The sequence below is a fragment of the Vulpes lagopus genome, chromosome 1 (assembly GCF_018345385.1).
Source record: "Vulpes lagopus strain Blue_001 chromosome 1, ASM1834538v1, whole genome shotgun sequence".
Classification (NCBI taxonomy): Eukaryota; Metazoa; Chordata; class Mammalia; order Carnivora; family Canidae; genus Vulpes; species Vulpes lagopus.
This window is the reverse complement of record NC_054824.1, coordinates 98,055,460-98,071,705: the sequence shown is the minus strand read 5'-3', so window position 1 is coordinate 98,071,705 and position 16,246 is coordinate 98,055,460. Positions and strand designations below refer to the sequence as shown.

Here is a 16,246-nt window from a genome sequence, read left to right as displayed (position 1 = left end):
TTGAACTTTGGTCTTCTTCCCTAATTTGTCTATTTACTTTTTTTAAATTTGTGGTATCATTAACATACAGTGTTATATTTCAGGTGTACAATATGGTGATTTACCTTTTGTATACATTGCAAAATAATGTTAAGAAGTTTTGTTACCACCTATCACTATACAAAGTTAATACAATATTATTGACTATATTCCTTCATTGCTGTGTATTACATCTCCATGACTTACTTTATAACTGGAAGTTTATACTTCTTGATCCCCTTACCCATTTTGTCACCCAACCCCCAACCAGCAATTTATTCTCTGTATCTATGACTCTGGGTTTTGTTTTGTTTAGTATTTTAGATTGCACATGTAAGTGAACTCTTGTGGTATTTGTCTTTTTCTGTCTGGCGTATTTCACTTAGCATCCTCAAGGTCCATCCATGGTGTCACAAATAGTACCCTTTCCCATTCTTAAAGGAAATAATTTTTAAAGGTAATCTGGGAAATATTATTAGTCTGTGCCCTTCAGTTGATAAAAGCAGTGCTCTGTAATTTTAGATATTATCCCCATGTTTAAATAAACATTTTACTGGGCTTGTATTTCACTTTTGATCATTAGATCACAAATTCTTGCCCAAATAGTTAATTCACATTTTTTTTAGTGAGCCCTTGTGCAAGGAGATAGCAAGAATATTTCTGTCCATTTTGAAGATTAAAACATCAGATGTTCGGAACTCAAGTTATTTTTTTAAATCCAGTTTGCTCAACATATTTGGGGGTAACTCCAAAAATGGCCAAAGATAGTGATATTCTCTAAGATGATGATATTCTCTTTTTAAAAAAAAATAGATTGTATTTATTTATTCATGAGAGACAGAAACACAGGCAGAGGGAGCAGCAGGCTCACTGCAGGGACCTCGATGCAGGACTGGATCCTGGGACTCTAGGATCACGCCCTGAGCCAAAGGCAGCCGCTCACCCGCTGAGCCACCAGGGATCTCTAAGAAGGTGATAAGGTTTGCTGAGTAGCTCTTTTCAAGGATGAAGGGATGGAGATTGGAATGTCTTCTTGGCAGAGTTCAGGGTACCGTCAAAATAAATAGACGCCCCTGTTCCTTTCTCTTTTCTGGTTAGTTCTATCGCATTGCCATTTGTTCGCATGTTACTGTAATTAACCAATTTTAGGCCAGGCCAAAGACATTGGGTAGCATAGTGCACACTCACACCTCTTTTTCTGGGACTTAGGATGGAATGAGTTTTTCCATTTACTTTAGCCAAATGAACACATACTTCTCCAGTCCCATTTTGCTGTGAAGTAAGTCTTTATCAGGAAGTGGTACCGTGATAGAGAACATGGAATCAATTTCCGAAGGCCTTGTCCTCCTTGGTATTTTGCCTATAGTTGAAGTTTTCTGGTTATTTGTGGTTAATATTATTATTGTTGTTATGCTTTTTCCAAATTGACTCTGGACACACCTAACATAATGCTTTGTGTGTGCTGTGGGTGCTCTGACAAATTTCCAATGGTGGGTTGAAACTTTTCTGCATAACATAACATCTTGGTCTCAGGATAAAGAGGAAACTTGGGGTAATGGCACATGGTCTAGCCCTCACCTACTCATCTTCGACAGAGAATTCCACAGACTTGTCTTTTTCACTCCTTTGTACTTTTGAGTGCAATTTTCTGCCTGAAATATCCTTTCCCTTCTTCTCTGCCTGATGAGTCTACTCAGACATCAAGCTAATTGCTCTCTGATGCGGTGCCTTCCCATTCCTTCCATGAAGTACTAATTAATCCATGTCTCAGATAGGATCCCTGAGTACTCTGTGTGCTCTTCAATTGCAGTTCACTTTTACCTACCTTCACACTACTTATGCTTTCTACGGGGGCCTCAGAGACAGAATCTGTATCCTACTCTTTATTTTTTTCCCAGTTCTTAGTTTCATGCACAGTGTTAAGTTAAATGAATGTCAATGAGTGAGCAAATGGATGGCAGGTACCCCTTTTTCTTATATAGAACAAAAATGCTCTTTCTCCTTTTCTTCCCTCCAAAATGGTCATTTGCCTTTCATCATTTCCCTTTGGGATATCCCCAATAGCCTATTTCCAGGTCTCTATCCCTTGGTTCCTGAGTATGATTTGGCATTACAGCACCTTCCTATATAAATTTTAGGAAAACAGCTAACCTATATCTTATGAGAAATATCCATTATCATTTATAGTTTTATCTTTTTTATGGCTAAACAAAACTGAAAGGATATAACTTGACTGACAGGGATTGCACCGAATCTCTAGATCAGTCTGGGAGGTATTACCATCTTTACAATATGAAGTGTTTTGATCCATAAGTATGTGATGTCTTGCCATTTATTAGGTCTTCTTAAATTTCTGTTGACACTGTTTTGTAGTTTAAGAGTGCAAGTCTTCTTTTGTTTAATTTATTCCCAAATGTTTATTTTTCTTTTTGCTGCTATTATAAATGGAATTGTTTTCTTACTTGAATTTTCAGTTTGCTTGTTGCTACTGTACAGAAATACAAATGGTTTTTGTATATCAATCTTGAATACTGCAACTTTGCTGAGCTCATTTATTAGTTCTAGTAGATTTTTTAGTGGATTTCATAAGATCTTATTACCATTAATATTATCATTGTATTAGTTTAATTGCCAAAGCAAAAGATGTTCAGAGATTGTTCATCTTTCTTAAAAGGCAAAGCACTAGTTTTATTTTGTAGTATTGTATTTGATCTATGCCTAGATCCAAGTTTTTATTGTGACTTTTTTTAAAAGATTTGATTTTTAAGTAATCTCTACACCCAACATGGGATTTGAATTTACAACCCTGAGATCAAGAGCCACACACTGTATGGACCAAGCTAGCCAGTCAGCCCTTTTATGATGATTTTATATGCTACGTTATGTGTTTTATATCTTCTATCTTAATTTGATATTTTGAAGACAAAATTTATTTCATCTGTCAACTGTATGTATTAGTATATTAAAACTTATCTGTTAAGATCTATAGTCTTATTGTAAAATTTAGAGTAGCTTAGAAAAGAAACAAGTTATCTATATAATTTTCTCTGAAAGAAGAAAGTGGCCATAGATGGACAATGACTGACATGTTCGTAATAGTTTTACCTTTTATTTTGGTTGATTTCTGATTCTCCAGAAAATATTTAGGGACAATTTGGAATTCATAGATCATGTCCTTCACCTCAGTGGCAGTACTCCATCCAAATAAGCATCATCCCTTGTATTTAGGGAAACATAAAGAAAGTGTATGTCATCTTTTGCTGCATTGATTCATTAGTGGTCATTTTGTTCACTTCATCAGGCAATGCTGCAGATATGTATAATTTTCATTTGAACTACAGGAACTGGTGCTCTTGGATCAAATCCCTGCTTCTTTTGCTTTTACAGCCTTGTTCTGCTAGGAGAGCCGAAGGCCTCTGGGGAAGGTGCTAACAAGTACTTGGGTAGGATCTGTAAACCTGACTCTACAAGTGTCAGTGCTGCCCCGCCTCCTCCCATCACCACTACAATCTTCTGTGATGTCTGCAGGGTCCTGCATAAAGGCGTCTTTTCTTGTGGGTTTTAGTTTCTTATTATTCAAAAAGCAAAAACACAAAGTTATCAATGACTGACTTATTTCTGAAAGAAAATTGGAATTAAGAGGCATCTGAAGTCATTGAGAGTCAATTCACTGAACAATGTTTAATAGCCTCCCAAAAAGGGAATATAATCTAAAGCCCATATCTAGGGCCTGGCTAAATGAACTGCATCTATAAAATGAAATAATATGCAGCCACTTAAAAAAAGATAGGAAATATATAGTATGATCTCCTTCATGAATTACTGATACAGGCTTACAATAATTTTTTAGAAAAATGAACAGGAAACTGTTAACTATGGATTACTTCTGGGGAGTAGGAAGTGAAATGGAAGGAAGGTTTTAATTTTCATTTTATACTTTTCTGTTCATTTTGAATTTTCTATTTTCATGTATTATTTGTTCACTTACTTTTTAGTTATTTCAAACACATATAAAATTAGAGATAATAGCATGATTAACCATCATGTGTTCCTCATGCAGCTTCAATAATTATCAACTCCTGACCAGTCTTGTTTCTTCTGTACCACCCTGCTGAAGGTTAGCAGAATATGCCATTCCAAAATATGCCTCTTTGGCATAAGGATTATTTTGAATTGATTATTTTGAGAAACAGCAGATGCAGAGGTTCTGAAAACAAGAGTAAAGTTAACCTTTTGTAAGAGAAATTTATACTTACGGAGGAATTCTCTATTTGTAAGAGTATCTTCCCCTCAGTGCCACAAAGAGAAGGATGATTAAATCAAAAGACAGTCTTTATCAGTGGAGAAGGCACTAACTTAATTCTGCATAACAGACCTTTCCTTTTGCTTTTTCTGATAACTGTTATTAATGAGTTGTCCTCCTCCCACCTGTCTTTTGCTTTTAGCTGAAGATGGTATTTAAAGTTCCAGCTCAAGTTATCTTGTAGAGTTACTCATTTTCCCTGGTTATTTCCCATGTATATACTTGAGGCATTCATGTTAATAAACTTCAGTTTAGTTTTTCTCTTGTTAACCTGTCTTTTATTACAGAAGTGCTCATCCAAGAACTCAGAAAGATAGAGGGAAAATTATTTTTCCTCCCCCACACTATGCTCCCACTCTAAATTATTTTGAAGCAAGTCCCAAACATTCTATCATTCTAAAATATTTTCAGACTGAAACATAAGGATTTTTTTAAATATACAATACCATTAACACACCTAACTTTAGAAATAATTCTTTCATATTCTGAAATATTCCAGGATACAGATTTTCGCCTTCTATAGTGTCTTCAAATTAAGATTCAAATAAGATCTTCCATTATACTTGATGGAAATGTCTAAATTTCTTTTAACTTATAAATTCCCCTTGGTATTTTCCCTTTGCACATTATGTACATTATTTGTTAGTGGAACCAGATTGTTTGTTACACAGACTTCTCACAATATTGGTTTTGCTGGTTGTACCCCTGTTATCATTTTATTTTTAGCTTTTTTTTAAAATATATTTACATACATATATTTGATTTTTGAAGAAATTTAATGTTTCTGTATTCACTTATCAGTGTAGAAAAGGTAGGAGGAAGTTCCTATCTATGGGTCAATATAAAAACACTTAGAAGCACAAAGAATAACTCATTTCTATTCTTGCCACCACAGAGCCAAGCATCTTTGGGAGAAGTCTCCACTAAAACCAGCAGCTCCTTTGAAGTCCCTATAGCTGCTGCTACCAATTACAGTATACACTTTAGTAACTGTATTTGGAGAGAGTAATACGTTTATTTATTCTGTAGATACTAATTGGGCACTCACTATGAGGGGCTAAGGCTACAGAGATAAACAAAACAAGATGTCTCTGCTCTCATGGAGCTTACACACCAGTGTGTAAGTGGGAAGAAGACAGACAAGAAGCCATGATAAACAGGCTTGTTTGTATCATCTGTATAGTGTCCAGTGCTTATCCTTCTGATTCAGTGTATATCTTCTGTTAGAGTATCCAAAGAACATTTGTCCTCTTTTCTCATTTTATATATATATATATATATATATATAAAATTTTATATATGTATATATTTTTTATATATAGATATATATTATTATATAATATAATATATATTATATTTATAATATATATATTTTATAATATATTTTATATATTTTATATATATATTTATATAATATATATATTATATCCTATTCTCCAAAGCTGGACTTCTCAAAACTGGCTTCTCCATTTTCTCCATTTCTGGATCAACTGTGTTATAGGATCTGTTTCTTATTTATTGGTGATATTGAAGTGATTTTTTTTTTTCAGAAAGCTGACTAGATGGAGCTTTGCAGGTTCTGAAGGTCTCCACCATTCCCTTATTGTGTATATCCAGCCTATTCCTCTCATTTGCCTTACCCTGCTGGCCCCAGAAGGCATTTGAGATTGAGGACTGCGTCCCTTTCCTTTACCCTTTACCCTTTTAGTTTCAGATATTTTTAAATGAAAATAATTAGTAATGAATATCATCAGTTTAATAAAAGCAGAATTTGAGCATTGTTTCTGAAACATTTTAGAATATAGATTCATCTGGATTATCTATTTGTACATTTAGAGTCTTTCCACATCCCCATCTTTGAGATAGATCTATATCTATATCTATCTATATCTATATCTATATATATCTCAAAGTACAAAGAAACTGACCAAGTTTTTTGGGGTCCTTTGCACAGTTTGCTGGGTTATAAGGGCTCATCTCAGCCATGGTGCAAGAAAAGTTCGTGCTGAAACCACAAATCTCCTTGGATTCCTGAGATTTCTTTCTGGAACTGAAAGTGGGAATTAAGTGACTGCCCCACACTTTTCCCTAACAAACAAAATAAGTCTGAAAAAAATGCTGGCCTATTTCAAGGAGTCAGGGAAGCATGTTTCAAGATTAAACTCTTCCAGTTTAAAATTCAGTTCCTGCCATCCAGAGGTTTTTTGTGATGAAGTTTTATCTGATTTGCTCTGCTTTGTTATTATTGAGGCATGACTCACTCAGAATTCAACACAGATGAAAATTAAGGAGTGATTTTTTTTCTTTCCAACGTTTTTGTTATTCTGTGCCTCTCACTTTGTTTATTGATAAAAATCTTAGCCCTCAAAAGAATGGTGAGAATAAGCCACTGAATTCTTCTGCATGAAGAAGCCACAGGAGTTCTCCATCTGTGTCTCCATAGATAAATGTGTAAAAGACCATTCATTTAATCTAAATGCTGTCCTAACAGCTTAAACTATCATGTTTGAAAGTATGACTGTAGAACAACACATGTGATTCTCTTTTTTCTGTGTTGTTCCCTTGCTATATATATTCCAGTGTCTGTTATGGCATGACATGGCTTGAATGTCATATTTACTCAACAACAACAACAACAAAAAAACAGGGCACCTAGGTGACTCAGTTGGTTAAGCATCCGACTTTTGATTTCAGCTCAGGTTTTCTCCCTTTAAAAAAAAAAATATTTCATATATTGAGAGAGAGAGGGTTGGACAAGTGGAGGAGGGGCAGAGGGAAAGGGAGAGGAGAGAGAATCCCAAGCAGATTCTGCATGGAGCCCAACATGGAGCTCAATAAGGGCTGTATCCCACAACCCTGAGATCATGACCTGAGCCAAAATCAAGAGTCTGATGCTTAACTGACCAAGCCATGCAGGCACTGCTTCTGAAACATCTTCTGAAGAAATATAAGTTATGTGTTGTTCAGGCATTTCAAATATTTCAAGCTATTACTGGGAAATTCATTAAAATAAATGGGGAAATGGCTGTGGACATAAATGAATCAGCATAATAAATAGGAAATGTGAGGAAGTGAGAATTTGCAAGTAGAAATGGAGTTAAACAGAAGAAATTGATATGAAATTGTCACACACTTCAAATCAACTGAATTTTTAGAAGCAGAACTTGACAAAGTAAATTTTGGATTCCACACCATTAAACAAATCAAACTTGTCAGGACCATGGAAGGCCAGTACTTTAGGTGTTATAAACTATTGTTGAATCTATCATGTCATGGGAAAGGCGAGCAAGGATCCTGGATTTGAACTCTCAAGCTTGGCATGGGATTGATTGTATTAGAGAAAGGAGGGTTCAGACCTTTCAGAGAAAAAGCAAACAGAAACAGTCTTAAGAAATGGGTACACTCCTTCATTGCTAGTAATAATATAAATAATCTATTTATAGAGGACAAATTAGCTACAGTTTTCAGAATCCTTAAAAGGTTCATAACTTTTGACCCACATCTAAGGATTTATTATTCTAAGGAACAATTAAGAAGGTGTAAAAATTAATTGAAGTATGAGGCTATTAGTCATAGTGTTCCGTATAAAAGTGAAAGAGTGGAAAGTATCTAAATGCCCACAAGAGGGAATTTGTTAAATAAATTAAGTCTGTATGATATAGCAAAAGTCATACTCTTAAAAATTATGGTGTACAGTTGGTGATTTAGGAGAACATTCATGATGTTTTTATTAGTGAATATAGAATACAAAAACTGTGAAAAGTATGAATTGAGTTATTTTTAGCTTTTGTTGTAGTTAATGTTTCTCCTGTTTTTCAACTTAACAGTTGAAAATCAACAACTTTGAAAATCCCTTTTAAGATCCTTTTTTCCTCCAGTGCCTTGATAAAAGATTTGCCTTCTTTTATACAAATTTGCTCTCTCTGAGACAATCCCAAAGCTCTCAAGCTTTTTCTGCTTTACCTATAAAAACTGACATTTTTTTAAATATATACTAATCTTCAAAGCTGGACTAAGTGAAGGGAATTAATCCAGAAGCTAATTTATAATAAGATATTGATGTAAAATAATAGATGAAATTATAACAACTTGTCTTTCATCTCAGTCACTTATTCAACACATATTTATTGTACTTCTTAATACTGTGGACCCTGCAGGGGAAATTGTGAACAAAACAAATCAAATGTAGACCCTCCCCCCCCTTACCTGATTGTGGGAATGTTTGATTTTTCACAATCATTTTAGGCCAGAAAATGTGATTGTGTGGGGATCTTAAACATTGGCAGGCCAGAGGAGCATTGGAATCTTCTGGTACACTTAAAAACTGCGATACTACATGAGTTAATTATGCATATGTGCTAGCCTGTGCTCTTCATAATATCATTGCATTAACATTTCTGTTTTTTTCTAAGCAAAATGATTTCCAAAAGGGGAAAATAGTTCTTGATAGGTTAAAAGAAAAAAAAATTTCTTTGAGCACTGTATTACTCAGCTCAGTGTTATGGTTTTAGATCATTAGGGCATTTACCCTACTCTAAAGGAAAGAAGATATAAGCAGCCCTAGAGAATGATCCCTCTTTTGTGCAGCCTCTGTGTTCTCTGTTGTCATCACACCTGTAACACAACATTGCCCTGTTTTTATGTCTGTCTCTCCAATACTGAAGGGTATGCCCCCTTGAAAGCTCTGGTTCATCATCATGTCCTTACCACTCAGTCAGTATTGGTCTAATTAAACGCCTTCCTGAAAATAAAAAAAAAAAAAAATGCCCATAGTGGCACTGAGTATGTAAATAAACTACTTTAAAGAAAGGCTGATTTGAAGAAAGATTCTAATGCTTATTATTGAGTACTTCCTCCATATTAGACACCATACTTAGCACTTTCTAAGCATTTTATAATTTAGTAATTCCAAGAACCTATCAGATCCATACCATTTAGTTATAAATAATGAGTAGAAACTGAGATTAAGTAGGTTAAGTACTTTGTTCAAGGTCAAATAGCTACTGAGAGGATGGGACCATGGCTTAGACTTTTGTTATTCTAACTCCAGAGTTTATACTTCTTAACTCCAATAGCCTTACACCCTTCCAAGAAAAGGGTTTTTTGTGCAGTAAAGTTTACTCCTCATTTACTCATCATTTATACCAGGCATCTCTATTGTCATAGCTGGCCAAAGCTGTTTGGCTTTACCTTCTCAAGAGGGAATAATACACTTGCCAGGAAAATTTACCTGCAAGTTATAAATGCAGGATACAGGTTCATTCTCATGTTTCACCTTAATTTCCATTTACGAGACAGAAATTTCCATTTTGACCTGGTGTAATGACTCTTCTTTTTCTTTGTATTTTATAGTCCGGTGGAACAGAAGTTTGAGGTTGTCTTTCCACAATCAGTCTTTGGCTTCCTGTTCTGTAGGGCTGTTAAACTAGTAGCTGTGAGCCGGTTGGATGTGTTTATCCAGTGCTTACTGTATGTCTTCCATTTTCCTAGGGTTAAGCTAGCTGTTGAATAATTACAGTCCTTAATATCTTTTTTGTCTGACCTTTGATAATATTGCAACAGTGGTGTCAGTACCACAGACTGAACACTTGAATCTTCTTTGAATCATCTACATACTATTTGTGAGTGTCTTCTCTTTTCAACTGTATTATTATTATGTCTTAAAATTCTTCTGGACCCTCCACAACACCAAGCACAAAACTTGAGCATAGAGTAACAGAAGTTAGGGAGAATAGCACCAAATATATTATCAGGAGAGCTAGCTTCTGGTCTGGCTCTACTACTATTTAGCAGCAAGATGTTGTGATTTCTTATCTAGGACCTGATGGGCCTCACTTTTCTTAATTCAAAAATCTGAAAGTTGGTCTGGATTGTTAGGTCTTTTCTACTTTAAATTCAAGATTCAGAGACTTCTGTAATTTTTTTTCTAGTTACTTGATTGATCAATTCTTTGTAGTAGCATTAACAGGAATAGAAAGGTCGTAAATTGACCTGGATTTGCAAAGATGATACTAAGTTCAGTTTTGAATATGACACTGGAGAAGTAGTAGGATGTACCTAAGTCTAGCCATCCTTTAAGAATGGAAATGCAGACTGAGATTTGAAGTTGGTAGAGGTACTGTCATTCTCACTGACCTCTTTTGAAAGTATGAGTCAGAATGATAGGCTTAAAGTAAAAGGTACTTATTTAATAGAGCAATCATAAAACCACAAGTATTTAGATCTAAAAGAGAAACACACATCATATGGTCTGTCCCGTTTGTTTTATACATGAGATTGGAGAAATTGAATTTGCCCCAAATTACACACTAGCTACAGATCTAATTTGTAGACCAGAATCCCCTATGTCTAAGTTCCTGCTTCATCCCTTGCTGTGTTTATTAGGTTTCCTTTTTGCTTTGTAGCAAAATACAGTAAATTTACTAATCATTGTACATCCAAATACATGCCTAAAATTATAAAATTTGGTTCAGCTTTCTAGGAGAGAAAAGCAATCAAAACACAGTGTCATTACTGTATCTGAATTTTGACCTCTATAATTAAATGGTGTTATATGAAAAGCACTGAATTTTGTGACATCTGTTGAAAGCTAAGTTATCATGTACAGTCCTAAATTATGTCAGTACCTTTACGAGGTAATTAATCTCTTTGCATCCCTGCCCAGATCCTATGTTAGGTCTGGGATGTATGAATACTAGGCTGATCACATTGTAATACTCTGTAGAATTATAATACCAAAGTGAATGTTTGTGGTTGGTCTCCATTTTGTTCGTACAAAGAACTGGATACCCATTATAAAGGTCAAATGGAGATCTGGCATCTATTTCACTACTTGCAAGACATAGTCTGGAGAATATGTAACACATATAAATGCTTGCCAGAAAACTGAAAGGAAATGATTGCATTTGAGTACAATGTATTCTACAACAATAGTTTAGTGTGCATGAAATTTAAAACTGCTGGCTTTCTAAATATGATTTTTTAAAAGTAGGCTTAGTTTATTTATTTTTTAAACATTATACCCGTTGTGTCATACTTTATGGGATAGTCTTAAAAGCTGAGATTTAAGACCAAAGAAACTAAAAATTCTAATGGCAATAGTTGCAAAATATTGAATTCTCCAGTAGAGTACTCTAGCTTAATGTGTTTGTTGATTTCTCCTGAATGTTCTGTTTTCTTGAACATTTCATGTTTTTATGTCATTTTACTGTAATGGTGCCTTTTTTTTCCTATCCATCATGATTGCATAGTACCTTAGAAGCATCTGTATCAAGTCTTAAAGTCTGCATCCCTGTCTCTGCTTTACAAATGCACAAATTAGTCAGGGTTTTATATAGGTGGAAACCACATCTACCTCCTTCACCTAATTATCTTCCACAAGACCTGGCATGTAGCAGGCAGTTGATTAATTGTTGTTTTGTTTTGTTTTGTTTTGTTTTGTTTACTGATTAAATGAATGAATGACATGCAACACACATTAGCTAACTAACTCATTAAACTAACTAAAAAATGAGATAAATTAATACACTCATTCATTTACATATATTTGAGGGAAGTATCCAAGGCTTCTAAAAAGAAGATTCGATGCTTTTGACAAAAGCCTATAAAAGTACTCAAATATAGGGATGCCAGGTTCAGTTGGAGAAGCATGTGACTCTTGATCTTGGGGTCCTGCCTTCCAGCCCCACGCTGAGTGTAGAAATTACTTACATAAATAAACCTTTAAAAAAAAGTCCTCAAATACCCTCAGTTAACAGGAAGGTCAATATGGCTCAGTTTTTCAGTCACCTTCTCTGATGCCAATCTGCAAAATAGGCCTGTCATAATAGAGAAGGGTTAATGATGGAAATCTTTCTATAATTATAAAGTTTCCTCAGTCAAAGGAGAGGTAGAAGTTCTCTGTTCTTTATTAAAACCTGAACAGCAAAAGGCTTGGCCCAAGGTGTGGTCAAGGCAGCAACCCTTGCTTGAAGCTGGGTCCCTGGTGACTTTCCTCCAAAGACCCTTCTTCCTCTGAGCCACTGTTCTATCTATAAACACTTGGGCAGGAGAGGAACAAGAAATTAATTCTACCTGTGACTTCTTCCTCACTATGTGGCTTTTGAGAAGCCCAGCATTTGAACTCCTGCTTTATAAAGTTAGAATATAAATGCTAACCTATTTAGCCAAGTTATTTATGAAAAGTAATTTAAGGTTTAAAAAAATAATCCATGGGTGAAGCCACATTTTTATACAGAGTTGCCATAACAGTATTTGTTTCCCACTTTAGTGGTTACTTCAAGGCCTGAAATGCAATAACATGTATGTTTAATATACATGATTTGTTTTTGTATTCTGAAAAAGAATGCGGGGCACCTGGGTGGCTCAGTGGTTGAGCCTTTGCTCAGGTCGTGATCCCTGGCTCCTGAGATGAGTCCTGTTTAGGGCTCCCCACAGGGAGCCTGCTTCCCCTCTGCCTATGTCACTGCCTCTCTCTGTGTCTCTCATGAATAAATAAATAACATTTTAAAAATAAAATAAAAAAGGCATGGTTTCAAAAAAAGGAAACTTTTTCTTTCTTTACAGCCTTTTCCCCCACTGAAACTGAAAAAGGAAAAAAATTATGCAAGCTTTTTTGAAAGTACAAATTTGGCATTTCACTTATGGGAAAATTTTGCAAAATTGTACTGACTAAAAGTGATTTTTGTTTTGGCTTTCCTGTGAAGCCATCCAGAAAGGTCAAAAATTACTGGCATTGCTTTTGTATAAAACATTTCACATAGACTCCACTTGTAATTCAGCCAAGTACATAATTCAGGTCATCAGTGACACACATATCCACACATTGAAGCTGGTCAGTGAACAGAAAGTAGTCATGAAATGTGGATAATATTACCTTACAGGTAGACCAAACTGCACAGATTACAGCAAAGGAAACTTTGCATTAACATGCTTGGGAATGGTTTCCTGAGTTGATCCCTGCCCCCATCCTCCCTCAGTGGGAAAACCAATTGTTTACTGATTACGACAACGACATCACTTGGCAAACATTTTGGCCTCCACTCAACCTGTGACATCAGTCTCCTTTAGGGTTTTCCACATTTAACAAATTCTCCAAAGAAAATACAGAAATTGAGCCTAAATTTGAAATCCATTATTTCACCCTCTAAGGTCTCTTTAATTTATCTCAATCATGTATTTCATAATTTTTATTTTATTTCTAAGTAGATATTATCCAACACATAACAAGTGTGAAACATTCACAGTGTTTTTTCAGTTTCAATCAGATAGTCCTTTATAGTTATCCGTACCCAACTCCCTTTTTATGGGGGTTATGATATCTTTCTTTGTTTCTCTGAACTGAGGGTCACTGATTTGGGAGTGGCTTACATCACTTTGTTTGGGGAAGGAAGTAAACATTATTCTCTGACCCCTTAAGACAAGTTCATCTTGCTTTTGTGAAGAGTGGCTGTGTGCTCAAGAGGAAGTACTCTCATTAAAGTTAGAAGGACTCACTGATGGTGCACATGTTTTGTCACTTGTCAGAGAATAAAACAAATGAGTGGTATTTCACTCTTATGTAAGCACCTCCTCTGTGTATATTTATCTGGAATTATTAGTTTTCCCCACTTTGTTTTGTTAGGTGGGTTTCATGTAATATTTTGATGCAAATGGCCCAAAAGCAGATGGAAATCCTGAGGCCCAGAGTCTCCCTGTTGAAGGCAGGGGAGCAGGAAGGACCAGTACGACAAGAGAGCCAAGATATGGGAGTTGTGATGTTGTAGGTGAAGAATTGTCTGTGTATCATGTGAATTGAGAATACACTTAACATTCTCATATCCAAAGAGTTCCATCTGGAAGCTGTTCCTTGGCAAACAGAAATAGGTGAATATTCTCATATCTTCTGGAATGGCTGCTGCACAGGGAATGAGAATCACCTCCGGTCACTTTTTCCTATTTTTGGTAATGGTATGTTCACTTTCATTTTTCTTTTTCTTTTTTTTTTTTTTTCATTTTTCTTTAAGACAAAGAAACTTTGTGTTCAAAGGCTAAAAATCATGATCTTTTAAATTCTTCCCCGTAAACCCCTTCGATACTGTAGACATGCTGTTCTTAATTTATTGATTCCATAGGGTACAATTTACATTTATCTCACTGTTTTCCTTTTCCTCTAGCCCACGGCCTTTATTCCCACTGAATTTCTGTTCCCATTTCTCAGTGTCATTCTCTTTGCTCTCCTTTGGTTTAAATAATCTTCATCATCTGCCTCCCAGCATTATAGTATTACTATTGGATAGTCTTCCTAAGCCTTCCACCAGAAGATAGTTGAGATACAACAATGCATATTAAAACTGTACCTCAGACAGCCCTCCACATACCTACCCTAAATCCATATCATCTTGCCTTCTTTGTTAATGTGGTAAGCCCCCTGGGCAGGGACAACCAGTACCTCTTTGTTCTATGGCAGGCAGCACTCTAACCATGGTCAGTAAATGTTCATAATAATGAAAGATGAAAGGAAGTGTCTGTGTTCAGCAAGTTAGTGCCAAATAAGTGTGGAGGCCAAATGAGGCCATGGTGCCAAACCACAGGGGTTCGAAATAATATTTAATATAACATTGTCTCATTGAATAACAAATCTTACATTATAATGTCTGAGTCAAATCTTCCCTTGGTGCCAGACTTCTCATACTCCTTTAATCTTCTCCTCAAGATATTTCAAGTTCATGAGGCTCAAGGTAACAAGGCCCTCCCCCACCCACCCCCAATGTACTGAGTAGAAAACAAACTTCCTGGTGAATGTGGAAAAAAGTAACTGGATGTAAGGGCCATGGATTCTCTGGGAATCTGACCAAGTGTCTACTATAAAGTGCATTGAAAAGAGATGATAGTTTGCCATTAACCTAGCTATCGTGTAACTCCAGTTACCTGGCTAAAATATGAATTACAAGTAGATAGAAAAAGCAGCTAAGACTACTAATATTTTAGAAAACAGAGATCAGTAATTATTTTTTCCTGCATTTTTCTGTGATTGTTAGAATGCAGCACCATTAGCTCTGTAACTCATAAAAGAAGTATATATTTCACAAGTGAAATGACAGTTCAGTATAATTCGACATTGCAAAGATTGGTTATGTCCTGTCTTTATATTATCAATATAGAGCCTTAATTGTCCTTGTATTTCAAGTGGAAGTTCATACCTTCTAAGGTGATTCAGAAGAGGGGCAAAAGGGAGCAAAATAATCTGCCCTTCATATGGTTATAAAATGTTTACCACCCAATCTCCTTTTTTGCAGCCAAGCTTCTCAAAATAATAGTTCACATTTTAAGCTTCTACATTCTCATTTCTTATTTATTTTTCAAAGCCTTGTGATTTGGCTACTGCCCTCACTATTTTATTGAAAGAGCTCATTAAGTTTCCCAGTATCTTCCTTGTTGCTAATTCCTGGGACATTTTCTTCTCCGCTTCTGTATTATTTGGTGGTATTTGACTACTCACTCTTTCTGAAAATTCCTTGTTTGGTTTCTTTGCTTTCTTTTTCTTCTGGTTCTTCTAACCCTCTACCATTCTTTCTCATCTTCTTTTCTTGATCCCTTTTCCTCCAGGAAACAGCCAGCCATTGATTTTTCTAGAATTCTCTTCTCAGAATTCTCTCTCCTCACCACACCAACACTCATAGCTTTAGCTGTCACCAGCAGATCCACACCACCCTAACATTTCCAGACCTATACTTCCAACTGTATGTTGTCTGTTTAGATATATCATTCCCCTCACTGGACACTGGAATATACCAGGTATCTCATACTCAACATGTCTAAAACAGGACATGCCCCTACTTTTTAACCATCTTCTTCACCACAAAAACCTGTACACCATTCCTATATTTTGTATCTTGGTGAATAGCCAGGAGTGCTTCTCAAAACTTCTTGTGTTGCTTCCTCTGC

General features: G+C 35.6%; 2 protein-coding genes across 5 annotated transcripts in view; one reads left to right on the top strand and one right to left on the bottom strand.

The window, feature by feature from the left end:
- The window catches only part of CMSS1 (cms1 ribosomal small subunit homolog), a 370,781-nt gene that overhangs the window by 92,572 nt on the left and 261,963 nt on the right, over positions 1 to 16,246 (top strand). The gene's annotated exons all lie outside the window — the stretch shown is intronic.
- The window catches only part of FILIP1L (filamin A interacting protein 1 like), a 290,885-nt gene that overhangs the window by 85,841 nt on the left and 188,798 nt on the right, over positions 1 to 16,246 (bottom strand). The window lies entirely within an intron of this gene.